General features: G+C 32.7%; 1 pseudogene; it reads left to right on the forward strand.

Moving 5' to 3' along the window:
• The first annotated feature begins 974 nt into the window (after nucleotides 1-974).
• The window catches only part of LOC116555620, a 40,933-nt pseudogene continuing 19,845 nt past the window's right edge, over nucleotides 975-22,062 (forward strand).

Genomic DNA, 22,062 nt, shown 5'->3' on the forward strand with positions numbered 1-22,062 from the left:
TCTTCTTTTGTTGACAGATATGTACATAAAAAAGTAGAGAATATTATCTGTGGCAGGTATGATGGGTGGCTTACTTATCACCTATTCTTTGTTCTTTCTCCTTTGCCTGTTTTTTCCTCTACCAGAAAAGCAAGTCTTAATTTTTTCTGGCTTTCTTTCAAGGTAGGATGGTTAATGAGATGTAAGACACTCTGATGCCACAGTCCATTCTACCTTTCTCCTCTTCCTGGTCTGAATGCTGGAAAGGTGGCTGGAGCTATAGTGCCTACTGACAATTGACAGAGAAAAGAACAGGGAATCACAGATATCCAGCTCTGATTCCATGAAAAACTGACCAGCCTCTTTGCTGCCAGTATTCAGACTACAAGTTAAGTAAAATACTTAAATAAATAAAAACATTTTCTTAAGATTGTCATTGGTTTTCTGCCATTGAAATTAATTTTAAATAAAATATAAGATAACTATGAACTATGGATGAGTGCTACTGCTAATATGATTCATTAAATAATGAAAACATAATTGCTAACCATGAAAGAAATTAATGTAAATAAGAGACCATTTTCCATGGCTCAGTATGGGGGAAAGAATGGAAGTTTGGACTCAAAAACTTAAAAAGTAATGATTTAAAAAGACATTTGCAGGTATTAGTATAGTCAACATTTGTTAGTTGGCTATGAATCATTTATGCCTTCTCTACCTTTTCTTAGCAATACTTACAATTTCCCACCTATAATGTGTGTGTGGGATGGGTTATTGCATCTCTGTTTCTAGGAGGTATACCAAGATTGGCTAAAGCCTATTGACACAACGTATCTTCCTGGCCAAGATAATTTTTCCTGGAAAGTACATATGAAGAAGTCAGGAGAATCAAAGCCCAAGGATCTTGATTACATGGCTTTTATTTGATGTGGGGGAAGCCGACTCCATCTTGCTGAATATGAACATGGAAGCACTTAGTAGATCTGCTAGCAGCCATGTTTGGAATACAAAAAGAGAGCTCAACAGGGGATGGGGACAAGGGTAAGAAAAAAGAACTGAGAGTAAATTGTGTACTGGTTACATTTCTAGAACCCATAATCAAGCCTATCTTGCAACTAGAACATGAATACATTGCATGGTGAAATGACATGGAAATTCCCTTTATTTTAAATAGTCTGAATAAGTAGAAGTTTCTTTTACTTATAATAGAACTATTCCTATTCCATGTAAGAAATACTCCTATTTCATGTATTACCTTCTTGCTTTGTAAATGAGACTATAAAAATATAGAGGATTACGTTATTTATATTTTGTCAGTAACTGTATTTGTCACTATTATAGAATTCCCCCTTTACTACATTTGGCTAAATAAAAGCTCATTTCATTTCCTTTGGTAATTTATAGTGTTATGTGGAGGGGCAAGCAATACAATGAGAACTATAAAATTACTCCATAAATTCGTTGTTCTCTGTACATGTTTTTTCATTTTTTTGATAAAGAAATGTAGTGAGAGAAAATTTGGTCCAGTTTTATGCTTGAACTTTGGATCAAGCTTAGATCGACATGATAAGTGGTGAAATCAACTAATAAATTTACATTATTTTATAACTTCAAATGAGAGTCAAAGAATTTGGTCACCAATTTCCTTGTGATAAGGCCTTGCCTTCCGCACCTTCTTTCATTTGGACTTCAGGAAGACCTATCTGTAGGCTAACTCCTACATGGTCTCTGAGCTGAGGTGCAAAATATTTAAGAACACTCCTCTGCTTTCAAAGAAAAGTGTAAAATTAGTCTTATTGTCCTAAGTCCAATATACATAGTGTCCAGGAATAGCCAAGGGCATCAATGTGAGCAACCTTGAGTAAACTCACTGGACTCTGTAGGCTGGTGGTAGTTGTATATGATCATGTTTCAGGTCAGCACTGAGAAAGCAGACTACTTTTTTGATCTATGTGGCTGATCTCGGAGCACAAGTATTACTCTTAAGAGCCCATTTTCTCCAGAGGCCAGACTTCTGATTCTCAACATTTAGTGTGCATGAATATTGCCTAGGGGAGCTTGTTGAAAATGCAAATTCACACATTTTACCTTCCCTAGAAAAATTTGCTGAGGTGATTTTAAAACCATAGTTGAGAAATGTTAGGCTAGCTATTGTCCCCAATTTTCATATGCTTGCTGTTTAAAACTCAATCATCTACAACCTAAAACTGCATTTTTATACACTTGATTTTAAGCAACTTCGATGCTAAGCAAACTCAATTCTGCCATTGCTGTTTCTTCGAATCAGATATGATTGTATAAACCCTCACAGAGCTCTTCCCTCTCAAAATAAAATGAACTACACTCTCCCTAATGCTATGGACGCAACTCAAAAATGTAAGATTAACAAATACACTATTTATTCTTCCTTTAAGAACCTTGTAGTTTACTAAATGAAGTAACACAAATTGCAAGTAACTATAATAAAATGAAGAAAGCTATGCATTATAAGAAAGAAACAGAATGTTGTGGGGGTTCAAAGATGAGAGAAACCACATGCATCTTGGGGTGTCCTTTCAGAAAACCAATATTCTATGCCAATGCTTCTCTTTTGGTAGGCTTTCATTGTTTTCAGTAGTTATGCTCAGAGTCAGGCAGCTTGCATGAGATACCATAGTGGTGTCAATTTCCTAACCAAACAGAAACTTTATGGAATTAAATATTTGTACATTCTCAACATCAGAATCTAATACAGACTTACCATTCACTTCATTAAAGTTTTGTTACTACTCGCAACGGTTAAATTTATGTGTTAAGTTGATTGGGCTAAAGAATGCCAAAATAGCTGGTGAAACATTATTTGAGTGTGTTTGTGAGGGTGTTTCTAGAAGAGATTAGCATCTAAATTGGTAGACTGCATAAAAATGATAGCCCTCACTGATGAGGATAAGCATCATTCAATCCATTGAAGGACTAAATAGAACAAAATGGTGGCAAATTGGCTCTGTCTGTGCTTGAGCTGGGATATTCATCTTCTCCTGCCCTTAGACATCAGCACTCCTGGTTCTCTGGCATTCAGACCATGATGTGGATTAACACCATTGGCCACCCGGATCATGGCTTTTAGGTTTGCATTAGAACTATAACACTGGTTGTCCTGAGCCTCCAGCCTAAGGGATGGCAGATCATGGGACATCTCAGCCTCCCAAACCTCTTTTTCTCTCTCTCTCTCCTTCTCTCTCTTCTATTGGTTCCATTTCTCTGGCGAACCCTAATACTATTATTTGTGGTTATCCTTCAAAATTAACACAATCAAGTGACAAATATTGCAGAAATGTATGCATTATCCAAGGAACTTATGAATGGCAGAAGGAGGAAAGAAATGACATATTTTTATAAAGTAAACTGTGGTTGACAAATAAATAGGATAAATATGTCATATAACCATGTAACTGTAAACCATTAGAAAATAACTCTAGAAGGAAAGGTACCATTTAAGAACAAGGTGTGATATAGCATTCTCAAAACCTAATGGTATCAGACTAAAAGCAAATGGTCATGTTCAGAAAATTCAGAACATGTTTCTGAGTGGGGGGTAGAAAAGGAGAGACAGAATGAGCAAGAAATAGAGATAGAGAGATAGGCCTAAGTCTTCTCAGCTATACCAATATCAGTGAAAATTCTTGCCTGTGGTGTCATCCTTAAAACCAAAAGACACATTTTAAATTTTGGACCACTTTTTACTGTTTGGCTTTTTAAATAGTGTGTCTATTGATTAATTCATTTATCAGATATTTTTATGTAATTTATTACACTCTACCCTATATACAGGAGATTTTAGAAACTGGTACAAACCTTTTAAAGAGTGATAATTGTTGACAAATTAGGAAAAAATTAAAAGAGAATGCAATAAAAATAGAGGTGAATACATAAAGTGAAGTGATTGCACAATATAATGAAAGAAAAACTGCAGGAAATTAGAAGACAGTGAGGCTGCAAGTAAGGATATTTTAGACAATTTCACAGATTTCTTAAATAATGTTAAAGATTTACCAAAATATGAAAAGGAGAGCTAGAAGAAAGCAATGTGTGCAAGGTAATAGTATCCCGAGAGAATATGTGGACTCAGGACAATGTAAACAGAAAACCTGCACTTCAGTAAAAGTGTTTTTGGCATTTCAGACTATTTGTTAATAATTTGTTAGAACAGTTTCAACTGTCTTGGTGGTTTTAGAGGGTTTCTTATATTAATAAATAGCAAATTTGACACATCGGTTTATAAATATTATATTGTGGGTTTTTGCTGATCAATTAATTACTCTTTCAGAGTAATTAATTTAACAATCCAGGTAATGTGACTTCCTCTAAGTTGATGCAGGTTATTCATAATGAGATTGTACAAACATTATATTATAGTTATTAACCTATATCCACAGAAAAAAAATGTGATGCAGCCAGTCAGTAAGAGAAAAATAAGGCTAGAATAATCAAAGGGAAAACAAATTAGCTAAATTATAGTAGGTTTGTCCCTTCTGGAAAAATAATTTTATCTCCTGATTCAAATTCCTTTAAAAACCAGGGGATATATTTATATCAATAGACAAAGACATATTTTATTTTGACATTAGCTTTATAAATTTCTCAAAAATAATTCTACATTCCTGAAAGATTTTAACTGAATATCTGCTTATAAACGAGAATTAAGAAGTGAAGAAACTAAATGATTGACACAATGCATGGCAATATAATTAGGTATTTTTCTCTGCTTCAAATTTTAAGTTTGGGATGAATGTGATATCTTTTATTGGTCACATATACTAAATTTAAACCTTTGTGAAACAATTCACAAGGGCAGATGATCTTCCTTTTGTGCAATAGCTTGTGTAGAGGGCTTAATGTAGTCAAATTTTGTAAATGATAGGATTTCTGAAAAGCCACTTTCCCTAGGTTTCAATGTGGATATTATTAGGGTGTGCTCATGGTACATGAGAATTTTAACAATCCAGGTAATGTGACTTCCTCTAAGTTGAGGGTGCAAAGTCTATCTTCTTGAAGGCTTTTAGATTAGATTGTATACCAACCCTTGTTCAAATCTACAGATGTGACCCAGTGGTTATTTTGCCATGTTCTATACTAACCTTTAACCTCTTAAATGCTTCTCTTTGTGATTTTTTGTGAAATCTTTCAATGGTTATGTTTGCTGAATTCCCCTACTTAAAGTTACTAAGTGCATATAGTTCGTTTATTCCATTTTGATCTCTGCTGATAACTAGATTTATTTTACATCAACCAAATGATTATGAAAGAATATATTGGTTATCTTATTGCTTATTTTGGTGTCTTATCAATATAGTTCCATGTATACATTAGAGAAGATACTTATAAAAATAAGAATATTCTATAAATATTTCCATTATATGAACTTATCTTTCTCTATTCCTTCAGATGTTTTACAATAGTTTTGTTTTCTCATTGATTTGTTCTTTCTATCTTATTCTCTATTGTCTCTCTCATATGTTCTATCTCTGTTTACATTTTTTAACTGCATAGACATTCTATATTGTACAGATTGACACCTATATTCCTATTTTTGAAACATGTTTCATTTTTCCTGTCTTTCAATATCCATGTCAATTATTTTTCAAATTTAAAAGAAAATATTTATATTTTAGAGCTACATATACTAAGGAACTTTAATTCCAATACAAACAGATAATTAAACGTTTCTGTCACCATCTCAAAATCTTATGATATATTTTAATCGGTAAATTATATCATATGTTTTATACCCATTTTCCAGAATTGCTTCTGTAGATTTTTGTGTATTTGTACCAAATATTAAGATATATAAACAAGGACATATTGTGTCAGGGTTATACATTGTATGGATTTTTAAAAGGCAGCTTTCCTAACTTCATCTACAGTTCTCTTAAAGTTATCCTTTGTCATGATCTCAAATAACTTAAATTCAATACTAAAATAAAACTCTAAATTTCATAACCTTAAAGATGATGCCAGTTAAAGTTGGCATTATGTAAATGATACTAAAGTATGATTATAAACAATAGGGAAATCATTTACTAGTATCATTTTGAAAAAGAATAACTATTTTCTCATTAAATAGCAAAAATTCAAAGGCTTATTAAAATTTTAAATGAATAAAAGCAGGACATTTAAAAGATAATTGCAAAACACAAAAGACAGAAAGAATGAATAATGCTAGGATCTGATAGCATAACAGGATGAATATGCTCAAAATAATTTAATTGTAAATTTACAAACAATAAAAGAGTATAATTCAATTGTAACCCAAAGGATAAATGCTTGAGGAGATGGATACCCCATTTTTAGTGATGCGATTATTATGTATTACATGCTTGTCTCAAATATCTCAGGTATCTCATAAATATATATTTTAGTTTGGTGCTAAAGTAATTGTGGGTTTTGCCATTAAAAGTAATTAGTTTTGCACCAACCTCATACCTACTATGTACCCAGAAAAATCAAAACTAAGTTTTTTGTAACAAATTGCAAAACAAATCTCAAATTCTGCTACTCAACTATTACAAAATTTCCCAAATAGATTATTGTACTTATTTCCTCTAATTAAAAATAAAACAAAACTTTCTTTTTTCCTATGAAAAAATAGCAAATTCAGCTTGATAGTTAAGAAATACCCATTTAATTTGCAAAGAATATCATCCCTTATATTTCAAATGTTCTGTATTTAAATGTTCTATTTGACTTTCATTTTCTAAAGGTAATCCAAAAAGTTAAATATTTTAGTTCTCTTTCTTTCTTTTTTCAAGACAGAGTCTCACTCTGTCACAGTCTGGAGTGCAGTGGCACAATCTTGGCTCACTGCAACCTAGGCCTCCTGAGTTACACCGATTGTCCTGCCTCAGCCTCCTGAGGAACTGGGACTACAGGTGCATGACACTACGCCAGGCTAATTTTTGTATTTTTAGTAGAGATGGGGCTTCACCATATTGGCCAGGCTGGTCTCTGAATATTTGAATTTTCATAATGCATTTCTATTGATTCCATTGTCTACGCACAGTCATTCTGGTATTGTCTTGTGTTCTCTTAAACAAAAAGGGCATAACTTCCATTGCAAGTGATATTTTGGTAGGACAGTCAGCATATTTTGGAATTTATGCTAGATATTCAAATATATTTTCAACACTGTCCCTAGCCATTTCTCATAATAGATCCAAAAAAGGATTTTCTAGTATCTTATGAGTTGTTTATTAAAATATCAAAAGTTTTTATTTGAATCATCAATTTAATTGAAGAAATTTTTTTATCTTCTCTTCCCAAAGATAATATGGAAGGAAGTATAGGTTATGGGTTTATGTAGAGTATTGATAAAATAATCCATTTTTGTTCCCTACACTTCTTGTTACACTGTGACACAGTTTCCTTGTCTCCTGAAAGAAGCTATGATCCTCCCTGAATAGAAAATCAAAAACAAACAAAAGAAACGAAACTTATCTAAAACATATATTATATCAAATAAATAAATAAGTTTTATACAAAGTATAATTTGGGAGCACATCACCTAGATAACTTAATTTTTAACTGTTTTTGACCAAACATAACTATTACACAGTACTTGAATGTGCCAACAACATTTCAATTGCTCTAAAGTTGCATAATTTCATGGCATTTTTATATTCAAACTATCACTAATCTTTATTTTATTCTTTAAAAAATAACCTTTTATCTCAAATATGCTTCATTTGGTATAAAATGAGCTGATCTGAATCTTTAAGATACTGATGGATAAATAAAATTGACATTTATTTTATTTTCATTTCTCCTATTTCTATTTACCTAGGTAGTCTGTAACTTAATTAAGAAAAAAAGTTTGGTCAACAGGGAGGAAATAAGTCTAATACAACGTTAAATGTATTTGCATATGAGTATGAGGATTGCTGTAGAGGAGGTGCCAGAAATATTTGTGTTTTAATGTGACTAAAACCCACTCATTGTAAGTACTAGCACATTTTTGAATAATTTCAAAAGAAAATATTGATGAAGACCTGCTCCATTTTCCTCTGCATGTTTTTCTTGGATCTTGACCTGAAAGTATTTCAATTCAAAGTGGATATATGATGCCAATATAAATAGGATCCTCTTTTCTTTTCTTACTGATGCATTACATCCTTGTGACATGTGATGTATGGTGTTGAGATGAACTGACATAGCTAATGAAATGTGACAGAAGGCAATTAGATACCAAGGTTTATAAATGCTAGATGTGAAATGAAAATCTATACAAGTTGCTTTCAAAGGAAATGGCTTTCATTTCTGTTTTTGTTTATCATCTAGAAGAGATATAACCACATATGTCAATGAATTTCCTTATTAGCTGTTAGTTTAAAACACACATATAAAATATAGTATTTCAAAATTATTTTCATCTACTATTTCATGCAAGTCATCTAATCCTTATGTCAGTATAAGATTTCTCTAACACTCAATTTCAGCATTTACCTAGGTTATACTTAACGACCTATGCATTGGTGTACCTATGGAATCATTTGGGAAAATTTTAGATTACTGGATATTATTTGGTCTAAAGTAAATCTCATCAGACCATAAAAACTGCCTATGTTTATATTTTTGACTCATTAAACAAACACTACCTTACTTGGAAGTATACCAAATTATTTAATTTGTCTCTTGAACTGGGACATAGCTAAGTAAGGTGACATGAAATGTGAAAACCTGGCTGAAAGAATAACCACAGATACTAGAAGATTGAAAAAAAAAAAAAGGAACACGCTGCTATGTTTAGGGTAAACTGACATGACATTTTTATCTTACTCTGAAAAATTTCAGAGAATAAATAAATCAAAATTATATATGTATGAGAGGTATGATGTTAATAATTGGTGAAAAGTATGTAAGTATTCATTGTACTATTCTTGAAACTTCACTGCGGGTTTAAAATATTTCAAAATTTAAAAGAATTAAAGAATAAATTAAATGAATATTTTATAAAAATGATAGTAACTAGTTCTGTAAAATAACCAGCATTTTAAGCATTGAATTGGTATTTCCAAATATGAATAGTGACTCAGACATTAAATCAACATTTGGCATAAGAAAAGGAATTGATACAAGATGGTTTCAGAAAAAAACAGAAGTTATTTTAAAGAAGTGTAATTCCTTATTCTTCTTGACTCTTTGCAGACTTGGAACAAAGAGTAACTAGAACCTTGGATGTAGTTAGCTCAGGAGATTCATTTGATCTAATTGATGGTTCTATATTAACATTTATATAGCTTCCAACAAAGGGCATGGTCCAGTGTAGATTTTCAGTGCAAATTGGTTTCTTTATCTTGTACATTTAGGAGACAAAGTAGAGCAGAACTACGTCAACTGCTATTGTGAATCATAGATTTCTTTTCTATAAAAAGATACAAAATGATTTTATAAGATTGTTTTATTATAATAGTATTATTTCATAATAAGATTATGGGGACAGCAATAACTTGGTGTGTTCTCCCATATTGCTTTCTTAGCCTATTTGATATACTTTATAAAATGAGACTTTGTTAATTAGTAAATTTTACTTTGATTTGGCAGAAAGTTTTGCTTGATTGGGATTCCATTACATTTATAGATGAATTTGGGGAAGAATAGATTATGTCATCTCATCCATGATTATGGTATATCTGTTTATTTTGTTCACTTAATTAAAATTAACTTATTGTTCTAATTCTAAAGATAAACTTCACTACTTGAGTTCAAGTTTTGGTGCATTTCTGTAAGTTTGGGTGTATTTGCATGACTCAGTGATTTCTTCATGAGAGACATATTAGTATGCCTAATTAGAATTATTATATTATAATTAATTATATAATATATGATAAATTACTATATTTAATTAAATATTCGTTATATTGATTTTTCAAAATGTTAATTTTTTAGATGCAACATATGTGAACACAAAAGGATTCGTAGAGTTAAATAAATTAAAATCTGTTAATCTTACTTTTCCTATTTTAATTTTATTATTACGTACAATAGTAAAATACAAATACTTGAAGACTACCTAATTATTCAACAGAAGATAATGATTAAATATATTACAATACAACTATACAGCAAAACATTAAGGAGCTGATTAAATGAATGATATATATGTGAATGTACTGAGAGATTATATTGTAGGGAAAATGTAAGTTGCAAAATGGTATGGATTTTACGATTTCATAAAAGTTATAGGTATACATCTGTACCTACCTGACATATTATTAATCTCTCTTATTTATTTTATTTATTTTTTTTGAGACAGAATCTCATTCTGTTGCCCAGGTGGGAGTGTAGTCGCATGATTTTGGCCCCCTGCAACCTCCCCCTCCCAGGTTTAAGGGATTCTCTGCCTCAGCCTCCTGAGTAGCTGGAACTACGGGCACCTACATTACACCCCGCTAGTTTTTGTATTTTTAGTAGAGACAGGATTTCACTACATTTGCCAGGCTGGTCTTGAACTCCTGGCCTCAAGTGATCCACCGGCCTTCGCCTCCCAAAGTGCTGGGATTACAGGGGTGAGCCACTGCACCAGGCACAAATTATTAATCTTAATCACCTCCTAAATGATAGGATCAAAAGAGAGATTTTACCCTTTGATTGATACACTATAACCTATTTTTATTTCTTTTTATCTGTTGATCAGATGTTTTGAATTTATTTTTCAATGAAAAATTAGAGAAATTAATGGACAGTTAATTGTTAGTTGTTGAAATTACACAGTTGAATAAATTGTATCACTTGGGAAAAAAGAATCTTAAATGAGAGTAAATAAGTACATAGCTGGAAGATGTGATTTTAATTATAATGTAATACAAAGGCAAACAATGCTACTTTCTCTACTGCTTTAGCAAAGTTAACTGATTTTTAAAATTAGATATAAAAATTATTCCTTGAACATGTTTTCATAAATGTTGTGGCCAAGTACTTGAAAATATGTTAACATGGAAAGGTTTAAGATTTTACTTCATTTTCAACTTAACAAGTTAGTGTGCCTTAGTTAGGGAGCTGAGTCTGAGATGAATGCCTCTCAGAGTTCAAATGATATCATTGATGCCTTCACCTAGAATTATGGACATATTTTATAGCAACATCTCTGGTTGCATAACTCTCATTGTAGAGACAATGACCTGCAAGGTATACAGAGATAACAAGCCATTCCTTTACCTCCACCCAGAGAAAATCCCCTAAGTAACAAACCGTGGCCTAATTTAGGAGTTATCCTCAGTTGTCTGAGGGGTACACAATTCAGAGGTAGTGTTTTCTTAAGGAATTGCAGGTCTGTTATGACCCAGACCTAGCAAAGTAATCAATGACCCCTGAATAAAAGTGTTATTTGTCATTGGTAGAGTCCCTCAAAGGAGACTTATGTTAGGTGGAGGTTTCAGATTAACAAAGCCTCTAATACTGTGTTCCTCCCTACTGGTATGTCTTAGAGTTCCTGATTTAGTATGAGTAATTGAGTCTTTTCTTCATTCTTGATGACTGTTCTTTGTCCATTCCAATAGCCAGGCAGTACTTGTGATGGGATGAGATGACATCCAATGTGATGACTAAACCATAGTGTATTTGTTTTATACTGCAGTATAACAAATCACCACAAACTTAGCCTCTTAAAACAACACACATTTATTATCTCATAGTTTCTATATGTCAGAAGTCTGGACACAGCTTTATCTGGTTTCTCTGCTTTAGGGTCTTGATCAGCTGCAATTTAGGTGCTGTTCAGGTCTGGGGTCATATTAGAGGCTTGACCAGGGAAATATCCACCTGCAAGCTCATTTTTGTTGGCAGAATACATTTCTTTGAGGTTGTACAACAGAGGTCCTTGTTTTCTTGATGGCTGTTTGCTGTCCCTGATATTTCTTGCCACAGGGCCCTCTCTCTCAGTTTTCCCACCATTGCAGCTTAGTTCTTAGTCAGCAAAGCGATTTTCAAAGGGATTATCCACTCTAGCAAAACAGTGCATTAACATTTCTCTATGTAGTAACATAATCATAGGAGTGATAGGCCACCAACACTGCCACATGAAGTAAACTAATCAAGGGAGAGGCAGCACATTGCTTTGCCATGTCCTATTGCTTAGAAGCTAGTCACAGACCTCATCCCATTCAAGGAGAGAGGAAGTCTACAATAGCACCAAGTGGTGGGAGTTGATAGAGGCCAATTTAAAATTCTGCCTGTTAAGGGGGCTGCTGGAATGAGGGCAGAAAAAAGTTCAGAGGTGATGGTAAGTTTTTTGTGGTGAAGGTTTAAGAGCTGATAACCATCTGCTTCTATATTAGATAGCCTTCTCAGTAAGGTTAAGGGAAATGGTGAACAAATTGTATTTAGAACCATCTGGTAGGGTATAGCAAATCCAGCAGCAAGTTAAATTTAAGGTACTTACATTAGTTTGGGGAACTGCACCAGCGTATTTTATTTGGGGAGGAGGGCTCTAGTAGTGACTCTCAAAACCAAAAGGCAATTTATGTTGTTCTTTCCCATACCTTCAAGGGCCAAATTTATTCCCTGTAAGGGTGGTGGGATGGTTGATTTCCCTTTGCTGCCATAAAATTGTCGTTTCTCATTTCTGAAGCTGTAAGTACAACATTTTTTTTCCTCCAGCCATACTCTCCTTGTACACAGGCCTTTCATCCAGAAGGGTCAGAAGCAATCAAGACAAAAAAACTTTCATAAAACTAACAGAGACCTATTATGTGCCATACATAGGTCATTGTGGGATACCCAGCAAGCAATGTACTTAACCCACTACCACTTTAATTGCTGTCTGATCATTACCAGGAAAGAGTAGAGATGAACCCTTTCTGGGTACAGCGTCATCCACTGATAAAACCATATTACTAAGGTGTTTAGACCAATAAGAGATAATGGATGTAGAGTTAGAAATATTTTTGAGTGACACTGAGACCATTCCAATATTCAACAATACCAGATTCCAGTGTATTTTAGCAACCATGGAAGGCCTATCAAAGGAATATCAGCTCAGCGTTGAATGGCTTTTTCAATAAATTGTGCACTATTGTCAGAAAATGATCTGGAAAGTAAAAAAATGTGTATGCAGATTAATTTTAAAGTTTATAGTGATGTGGATAGCATCAGATGATTGGATTGGAATTGTGAAACTGTAACCTGGAAAATTGTGGACAGAGTTCCAGTCTAAGATGAGGGACATATTGCTATCTCTGTAATGATGATGATCCAAGCAGCAACAGCTACTGTAATCTTATTAGTGCAAGCTCAATCAGCAGTTTGATTTCTGTCAGTTTCATCAGAGGACAGATCTTTATTGTGGGCAAAGAATAGCAACTGTTTAGTTTTGGGGGGCTTTCATAACAAATTACTACAAACGTGATGGCTTAAACTAGCAGAAATTTGTTCTCTCACAGATCTAGAAGCCAGAAGTCTAATCTTAAAATGTCAACAGGATTGGTTCCTTCTGGAGAAAAAGGGAAGTTTAAAATTGCCCTCTCCTTTCTCTTATAGGGTCATGAGTTGTGAAATTTAGGGCCTACTCTAAATCCAGAATGATCTCATCTCATCTTTAACTTAAATAGGTCTGCAAAGCACCTATTTTCAAATAAAATCACATCCACAGGTATCAGGTGTTAGTACTTGGACGTATATTTTTAGGGCCACTATTCAACACTCTGCAGTGACACATAGTTCAATGAGAAGTTAAAATTTATTTGTACAATTTGTGACTCAAAATCTGCCAGTTTAATCTTCAACAGGAGTCAGAGTAGGGGGGTAGAAAGAAACAAAGGGTATAGAAGGAGAGAGAGATTTTGAGTTGTGAAGTAACTTCATTCTCAATTTTCATTTGCTTTCATTTTCAATCCACCATTTTTCATGGCACAATGAAAATTTTTCTCACGTTTTCTATCCTCCCAAAATTATACATTGAATTGTAAAGTTCTCATTGTAGACAACACTTGTTTCCACTTTGGGACATCTTGGTTTAGCTGCCATGGCCCATGGCTTTTGGCTAGGCCTATGGAGATTTCTGTCCCATTGCCATAATAATTCCCCTGCCTCAACACTTTTACTCCTTAGAGCAGAGTGAACAACAATCAAGGCACCATTTGGACAACTTGATTTAAAGCTGTATTTCATTGTTCAACCTCTAAGCACTAACTCTTTTTCTGTTCATTAACAGGCAGGACAGGGAACATATTCCCTTCTGTGTTCCCTCTACTAGGGTAAAAACAGTCAACATCAGATCCCAGGGAATCATCTTGTATTCCCTACTCTAGCCCAAGAGGCCCTTGTTCTTCCTTTTTTAGAAAGATATCTCTTTGAACACCATAGTCTCATTGCCAAACCATCCAGAACTGTGAAAGGGCTGAGATCACACCCCACCTGCAAGCTAACAGGTTAGCCTACCACAGTTGCAGGGATACTGACAGAGGCTACTTGGCAGAGACAAAGAACTTTATTACTCACATCACAGCAAGTACAATGAGCATTAGTGCATTTTCCCTGTGGGGTGATGGGAATGAGTTTGCACTGATGCCAGCATGATCAGTGGTTTGCATTCCAAGAAAGAAACCATAGCTTAGGTTTCTCAATCTTTCATAATGGGGAGTAAGCATGCCTGCCCTTTGCTCCACAGGGAGACACTCTCTCTGTCTTCCAAGGCTGTTTACTGTAAAAATATCCTTGAAAAGATAGTACAGACCAAGGGGCAGTCATTGCTTCTGTTTACAAAAGTCATACAGAAGCAGGATAAACACATGTAGAATTGTCTTTCAACAAAGTCTAGTGTATGGAATTTAAGGCCATCTCTTATGCAATGTAGTTTGTGGAAATGTCATTTTTATTGTTGTATGACAGTTTGGAATCAAACATGTTTTAAACAAAAAATGATCAATACCGGTCCAACTTATTGGACAATCATGATAGTTCCATAACAAATGTTCATCTTTAGCAGGGTGAAATAAATGTGACTTCATTAAGGTTACTTATACAATATTGATCTACAGGAGGAAAGAATTTTGAATTTTAAAGTTATGTTTATCAGCTGGGTGCAGTAGCTCACACTTGTAATCCCAGCAGTTTGGGAGGCCGAAGTGGGTGGATCACCTGAGGTCAGGAGTTCAAGACCAGCCTAGTCAACATGGTGAAACCTGGTCTGTATTAAAAATACAAAAAATTAGCCAGGTATGGTAGCGTGCACCTGTAATCTTAGCTACTCAGGAGGCTGAGGCAGGAGAATCGCTTGAACCCAGAAGGTAGAGGTCACAGAGAGCCGAGATTGTGTCATTGCACTCCAGCCTGGGCAACGACAGCAACATTCTGTCCAAAAATATTTATATTATGTGTATCATATATGACACAAATATTAACACAAAAAAACGAAAGTTTTTTTGGTATATAGTAGCTATGAATTTGGCTGCATAAAGTTAAAAGTTTATAAATGACAAAAATAATTCAATAGAAGTGAAAAACAGGGCTAGACATGTAGCTCACACCTGTAGTTACAATACTTTGGGAGGCTGGGGTGGCCAGATTGCTTGAGCTCAGGAGTTCAAACCCAGCCTGGGCAATATGGCAAAACCCCATGTCCACAAAAAAAAAAAAAAAAAAAAAAAAAAAGTTGGTTGCGGTGGCATGTGTCTGTAGTCTCAGCTCCTCAGAAGGCTGAGGTGGAGGACTGTTAGTTGGGCCTGGGGAGGCTGTAGTGTGCCATGATTATGCTGCTCACTTCAGCTCAGCTGGGCAAAACAGCAAGACCCTGTCTTAAAAAAAGCAAAGGTGAAAATCCAAACACAAAAAAATATGTAGATTTGCGAAAGTACTTACATATTAACTCAATGCCTCTTTCCCAAATGATGGTAATTTTAGCCTTAATAAAACATAAAGTTGAAGCCAAAACTCAAGCATGATGCTATCTCTTTGGCAGATACTTATTCTGATAGTACAGCATGTGTTTTTTAAAACAAAGTTTTCAATGAAAAAGATTAAGAAAACTAGCATTCATTGTTCATTCAGTGAATATACACAAGGGGAAGCTGTGGAACACCTGAGTGTTAAGAGAGAATACATAGATCAGGTACATGCCCTAGTAGTATATGTCCTAACAGTATATGTCTGTGCATACACTCCTTTTTCATTTTATGAATCTAGCAGAAACATTAAGTATGTATTTTATTGGTAAGGTGCTACCTAAAAATTCAATGGCATTTAGTTTTGAAAATAGCCCCATATAGATGTTAACCTAGAATATATGGGACAATATATGGGTTATTCCTCCTATAGATGTTTAATTGAAATATCATTAATCATAGAATTTTAAGAAATTAAATGTAAAATGATAATATTTTAATAGGTAATTAGAGAAAACATGTGTGGCATATGCTAATACTTAACTTTTTGTAAACTCAACATATTAACATAAAACCCAGAGACTTTTAAAAAATCAGGCTAAAATATATTCATAGATAATATCTTTTTATGCTCTCTCCAAAATTTCTCTTCAGTTTTACATTTATCTTTCATCTTCCCAATGATGGATGTGTGTTAGTATCAGATATGTTGATACTTATTTTATTAATATTAGACTATTTTATTATTTTAAGGATATATAATTTTTAGTAATGATGTAAAGATTGAAGCTTGGGAGGGCATTTGTTGGGTGTGGGCCTGATACATGCACACACACCCATGTTGCTTTTGGCAGTGTTGTGAACACCTGGATGTATTCGAAATGATTTAGAAAAATTGCAGTAATTCTACTGTACCAGTACTACCTAATCTTCAATTTTCAGAAAACTTATTTCTACCAAATGCCATTCACTCTTTTTGTAATAGGATATTTTTGTTTCTCTTTTCACCAAATATATGTTCTTTTTCTATAAAATAGCATTTTCCGAGGCCATAAATGTACCTTATATGGATTTTATTTTTTCATTTTATGAGATAATATGCTTTAAAAAATGTCAAGCAAGTTTCATGAACTTTAAGCACAAAAAAAACCACTTAAAAGTATAGGCTTTCCCTAGAAGTATTTATGCTTGTGCCCATTTTTATTTTAAAAACTTTTCTCCACATTACTATGTGAATATTATGGTCACATGAAAGGCTATTTTCATGTTTCTCACTTCAATAGTATAAGTAGGCAGTGAGTTAAAATGTAGGCTGCAATGTTTGTGCTATGAATATTTATATATTTTGACATTTAGGAAGAATATTCCTTTCCATACTGTAACCCATAGCAGTGTTTTAGTTGATATATTTCTAAAAATGGAGCAATTCATTTATACTATGTCACTTTGGGCTTAAGGGACACATTAACCTACCTTTTCACAGGCATAAAATTCAGTTGTCTTTTTTCTACTGCATGAATTATGCTTAAGAGCTTGTGGAGTCACAAAGTGCTTTAATGCTTTCTGTTTCTACATTTATTTATCCCTAGGCAGCCACATTCACAGAACTGTAAGGGATATCAAGAAATTGCAGAATTTATATGGAGAATGACACCTTAAATATATGAAATAGTCTTTTCTTTCTTAGATTTCCAGAAAAAGAGAATCCCCAAGTTATTTTAGAAATTTGCTTGGTTTCACAAATACAGGAAAATATTTTTGGTCTCATATAAATCTTCTCACTTTAGGTTAAATTTTTTCTTATACATTTTGAGGAAAAGGTGGTTATTGTTATCTTTCTTATAATTCATTTAGGAAAGAGTAACAATATTACCCATAAGTCTTTTCTTCATTTCTGATGATCAAAGCTGTTATAATTCCTTTTTTTTTCTTTCAGTCATCGGATTGGAAAGTCAGCGTCTTTTAGTATGTTTTGTGCCTCTATTACAGGATATTATAGACTGGATAATTTATGAGAAACAGAAATGTGTTTTCTTGTAATTATAGAGGTTCAGAAGTCCAAGATGAAGACGCTAGTAGGCTGGGTTGTTGGGTGAGGGCTGTGTTCTCCAGAGGGAGGAGAAGAAATGGTATGTCCTCACACCGTGGAAGGCAGAGGGCAAGAACAAGAGGTTATATGAAACCCTCTTTATGAAAGCCTTAATTCCATTCATTAGGGGAGAATCCTTCATGATCTAATCACCTTTTAAAGGCTGCTCTTTTTAATACCATCACAATGGTTATTAAATTTCAAAACATGAATTTTGGAGGGGACACATTCAAAACACAGCAATTAGAAATACTCAAAGAAAATAAATAAGTTCTATAACTTTTAAAGGTTTGCAAACATTACTATAAAGTGTGTAAGCCTTGAATTTAACTAGTGTCTCCTTATGTTATTTAAGTATTTAATGCTCAAGTTTGTATGTCTAGGGTTTTATTTTTTTTGTTGAAGAAAAAAGTATTAAATGTTAAATCTTAATACATATACAATGAATTTTGACAAATTAATATACTTGTGTAACTACCACTTTAATCAAGTTGTGGATCTTTCATTTATACAAAAATCTCCCTTATACCAACTTCCTGTCAACTCCTACTCCTATAGGCAGCCACTGTTTTGACATTGAACACCACAAATTAGTTTTCTGTGGTTTTGATGTTTATGTAAATGAAATTATCAAATAGTTCCTTTTTGGGGTTTGCCTTTTTCGCTTTTTTTCCTTTTCGTGTGTACAAACTTTCTAGAGACTCATCCATGCTGTTGTGTAAATCACTAGTTCATTATTTTGTTGCTGAATAATATTCCATTGTGTTAATGAGTTAATCCATTCCCTATTGAAAGATCTTTTGCTTCTTTCAAGTGATTGGCTATTATAAATAAAACAGCTATTCCTATACACATTTGTTTTGTACACATATGTTTGCATTTCTCCTGGGTAAATAAAATTGCTAGGTCATAGAGTAGGTACATGTTTAACTACATTTAAAAATGGCAAACACTTCTCCAAAGGTAGTTGAGTGTTTTATCAATTGATTAGAATTCCAACTACTCCACATCCTCATTAATACTCTCTGTTATCAACCTTAGTAGTATTAGGTATTCTAGTGGGAATGATGAGGTATTCATATATCTTATGAGTATACCTCAATATACCTTGTAAGTATGATTTTTCATTAACCTGATGAATTATCTTGAACATATTTTCATGTCAAGTGCCTGTTCAAGTCTTTTCTCCATTATTTTACTATTAAAATACCATTTGTGGTATTTTATTTATAATTTTTATATTAAATTTAGAAAATTATTTCTATATTTTGGATACAAATTCTTTACCAGCCACGTTGCTGATACTTTATTCCATATAACTTGCCTGCTTATTCATTTAATGCTATTTTTGAGGAGCAATAGATTTTCTTGAAATGTAGTTTATCAAATTTTTTATAGTTAATACTATTTGTGTTCTATATGAGACAGAGATTTACCTACTCCCAAATCACAACTTTCTCCCCATTTTCAAACTTTCTTAGTTTATTCACATATGACATTTCCATGTAAACTTTAGTGTCAGCCTGAAAATTTTTACCAAAAGGAAAATGCCTGCTATAATTTGTATTAAGATTAAGATAAATCTAGATACCTGCTGGTGGACTACTAATACACTACACTATTGAATCTTTGGTGGTATGAAGTTTTATCCCGCTGATTAAACTCCTTTCGTCTCTCTGAAAAAGATTTGTTGCTTTCAGTATACAAATTCTTCTGTCATTGCATTTATTTCTATGTTTATTTACTGCTAGTTTAATAGAATTTTAAAATGCATTTTTTCAAGATTTTTACTAGTTTGTAAAATACAATTGATTTTTTTTGTTTGTTTGTTTATTTTTCCCAATCTTCCCTTGTGTCCTGAATCTTGCTGCATGCACTTTTGGTTCTTTTTCTGACTTTGCATATTTCATAGGATTTTTCAGGTACACAGTAATGTTGTCTGACTATAATGGCAGCTATACTTTTTCCTTTCTGATTATTTGTTTATATTTCTTGCTTTATTATATCAAATAGAGTTCTCAAAAATGTTGAGTAAAAATAGTAAGAGTGAGAATGCCTTCCATTTTGTGATTTTAGAGGCAAAGTATACAATATTTCACCACTAAGTATATCAACTATAGGTTTTTCATAATGAATTTTGACAGACTGAGAAAATTCTATGCTATTCCGAGATATCTGAAAGGTTTTATTTGATCATGAATGAGCACTGATTTTGATAAATTGCTATTTAGACATCTGTTGAATTTATCATATAGCCTCTTTTTCCTTTATCTTGCCAATAGAATGATTTACATTAATTAATGAATAGTTGGTAATCTAACTGCATTATTTAAATAAGCTCCACTTGGTCACATGTTTATCATTTTTTTATATATTGGTGGACACAATTTGATCATATTTTCTTAAGAATTTTTGGGTCTGTGTTCATGATGAATATCGATCAGTAATTTTTTTCTCTTTTATTACATTTGTCAAGTTCTGGTTTAAAAATTTAGACTTCCTTGTAAAACAGATTTGGGGAGTTCTATTCTCTTCAACTTTCTGAAAGAATTTGGATAACAACAGTATTATTCCTCCTATGCATGGTTAATAGAATTCACTCCATGAAACAATTGTGCCTAAATTTACTTCTGGAGAGAATTTTGGATTGTAATCCAATGCTTTAGATTTTTATGTTTCTGCACAAATTCTCTACTTCTGTTCATTTAAGCTTTTGTAATTTGTTTTCTTCAATAATTTGTCCATTTATTCTAGGTTACAATAATTGGCATAAAGTTATTTTAATATTGCATTAATACATTTTTATGTTGGTAGAATTTGTAATAATGTGTCCTCTTTTGATATCAGTAATTTTTACATTTTCTTTGTGTTTTCTCATTTAGCCTTTATAAGAGTTTATCAGTTTCATTAATCTCATCAAAGAATCAAGATTAGCTTTGCTAATTTTCTATATTATTTATCTGTTTTCTATGACTTTTGTACTTATCTTTATTTCCTTCTTTCTATTTTCATTGTTTTAAGTTTATTTTTATCCAGCTTCTTAAGGAAGACTATTTGTTTTTTAATTTTCAAATGTTTCTTCTATTCTAATATAACATTTAAGATCCACAATTTCTTCTAACCTAGCTTCTGCTGTATCCCACAAACTGTTAGTTTTCTGTTGTTAATTCAAGCTGAAATGTTATTTTTTAAATTATTTTATGAGTTTTTTTCTTCAACTCATAGGATTTCTAAAGAAATATATTACCTAATTTCCAAGTACTGGGCATTTAAAAATATTTTCTGATTGCTAATACCTCATTTATATATAGTGTAATACCTAATTTATATATATAGTATAGTTAGAAATATTCTGCAGTATTTAATTATATTGAAATTTATTGAGATTTATAGTGCAGCTAAGGTCTATCATTGTAAAAATCCCATCTGTTCTCATTTGTGTGTTCTGCAGCTATGGGGTATAATATTCAGTTAATGTCAGTTTTGTAAAAGTGGTTCATGTTGCTCAAATTTCCATTCTCCCTGTCTATTTTCCTACCATTGTCATGTATTTTATATTAAGTAAATCCTAAATATTTTTGCTTTAAATAGTTTAAATAAGGAAATTAAGAGAAGAATAATCTTCCTATTTCTTAGATACTTGCTTTTACTGATATTATATCTTTTCTTGGATATTCAAGTTTCCATGCTTGATCATTATTTATCGTGCAGGTAAGTATACTAGTGAGAAATTTTCTTTCATTTTCCTATATGAAAACATTTCATTTTAGCTTCACAGCAACAAATTTTTTTAACACATAAGTAAGTTGTTTCTTTGACTATTTTTAATTTAGTTGAATTTTGAATTGCAAAATTTTTCAATAGCTCTCAGATGTTGGCATCATTTGCTTAGATATCTATTGCAAACATGTCCTAAAATGAGGAACAGTTGAAAAATACGATGACATTATTTTAAATATTATATAAAACTTCATTTAATGACCACTTTTATCTTTACTAATAAACAGTCTCAAATATTTTGTGTCTGTTTAGATTTATAATGCAACTTTCGCAGATGTTTAAATAGACTCTTACATCTATTAAATCAAAACTAAGACATCTCAGAATGTAAAATCATTCACTGTATGCTGGGTACAAAATATT

Source organism: Sapajus apella, unplaced genomic scaffold, assembly GCF_009761245.1.
Source record: "Sapajus apella isolate SASKATOON/1434 unplaced genomic scaffold, GSC_monkey_1.0 scaffold1, whole genome shotgun sequence".
NCBI classification, from domain to species: domain Eukaryota; kingdom Metazoa; phylum Chordata; class Mammalia; order Primates; family Cebidae; genus Sapajus; species Sapajus apella.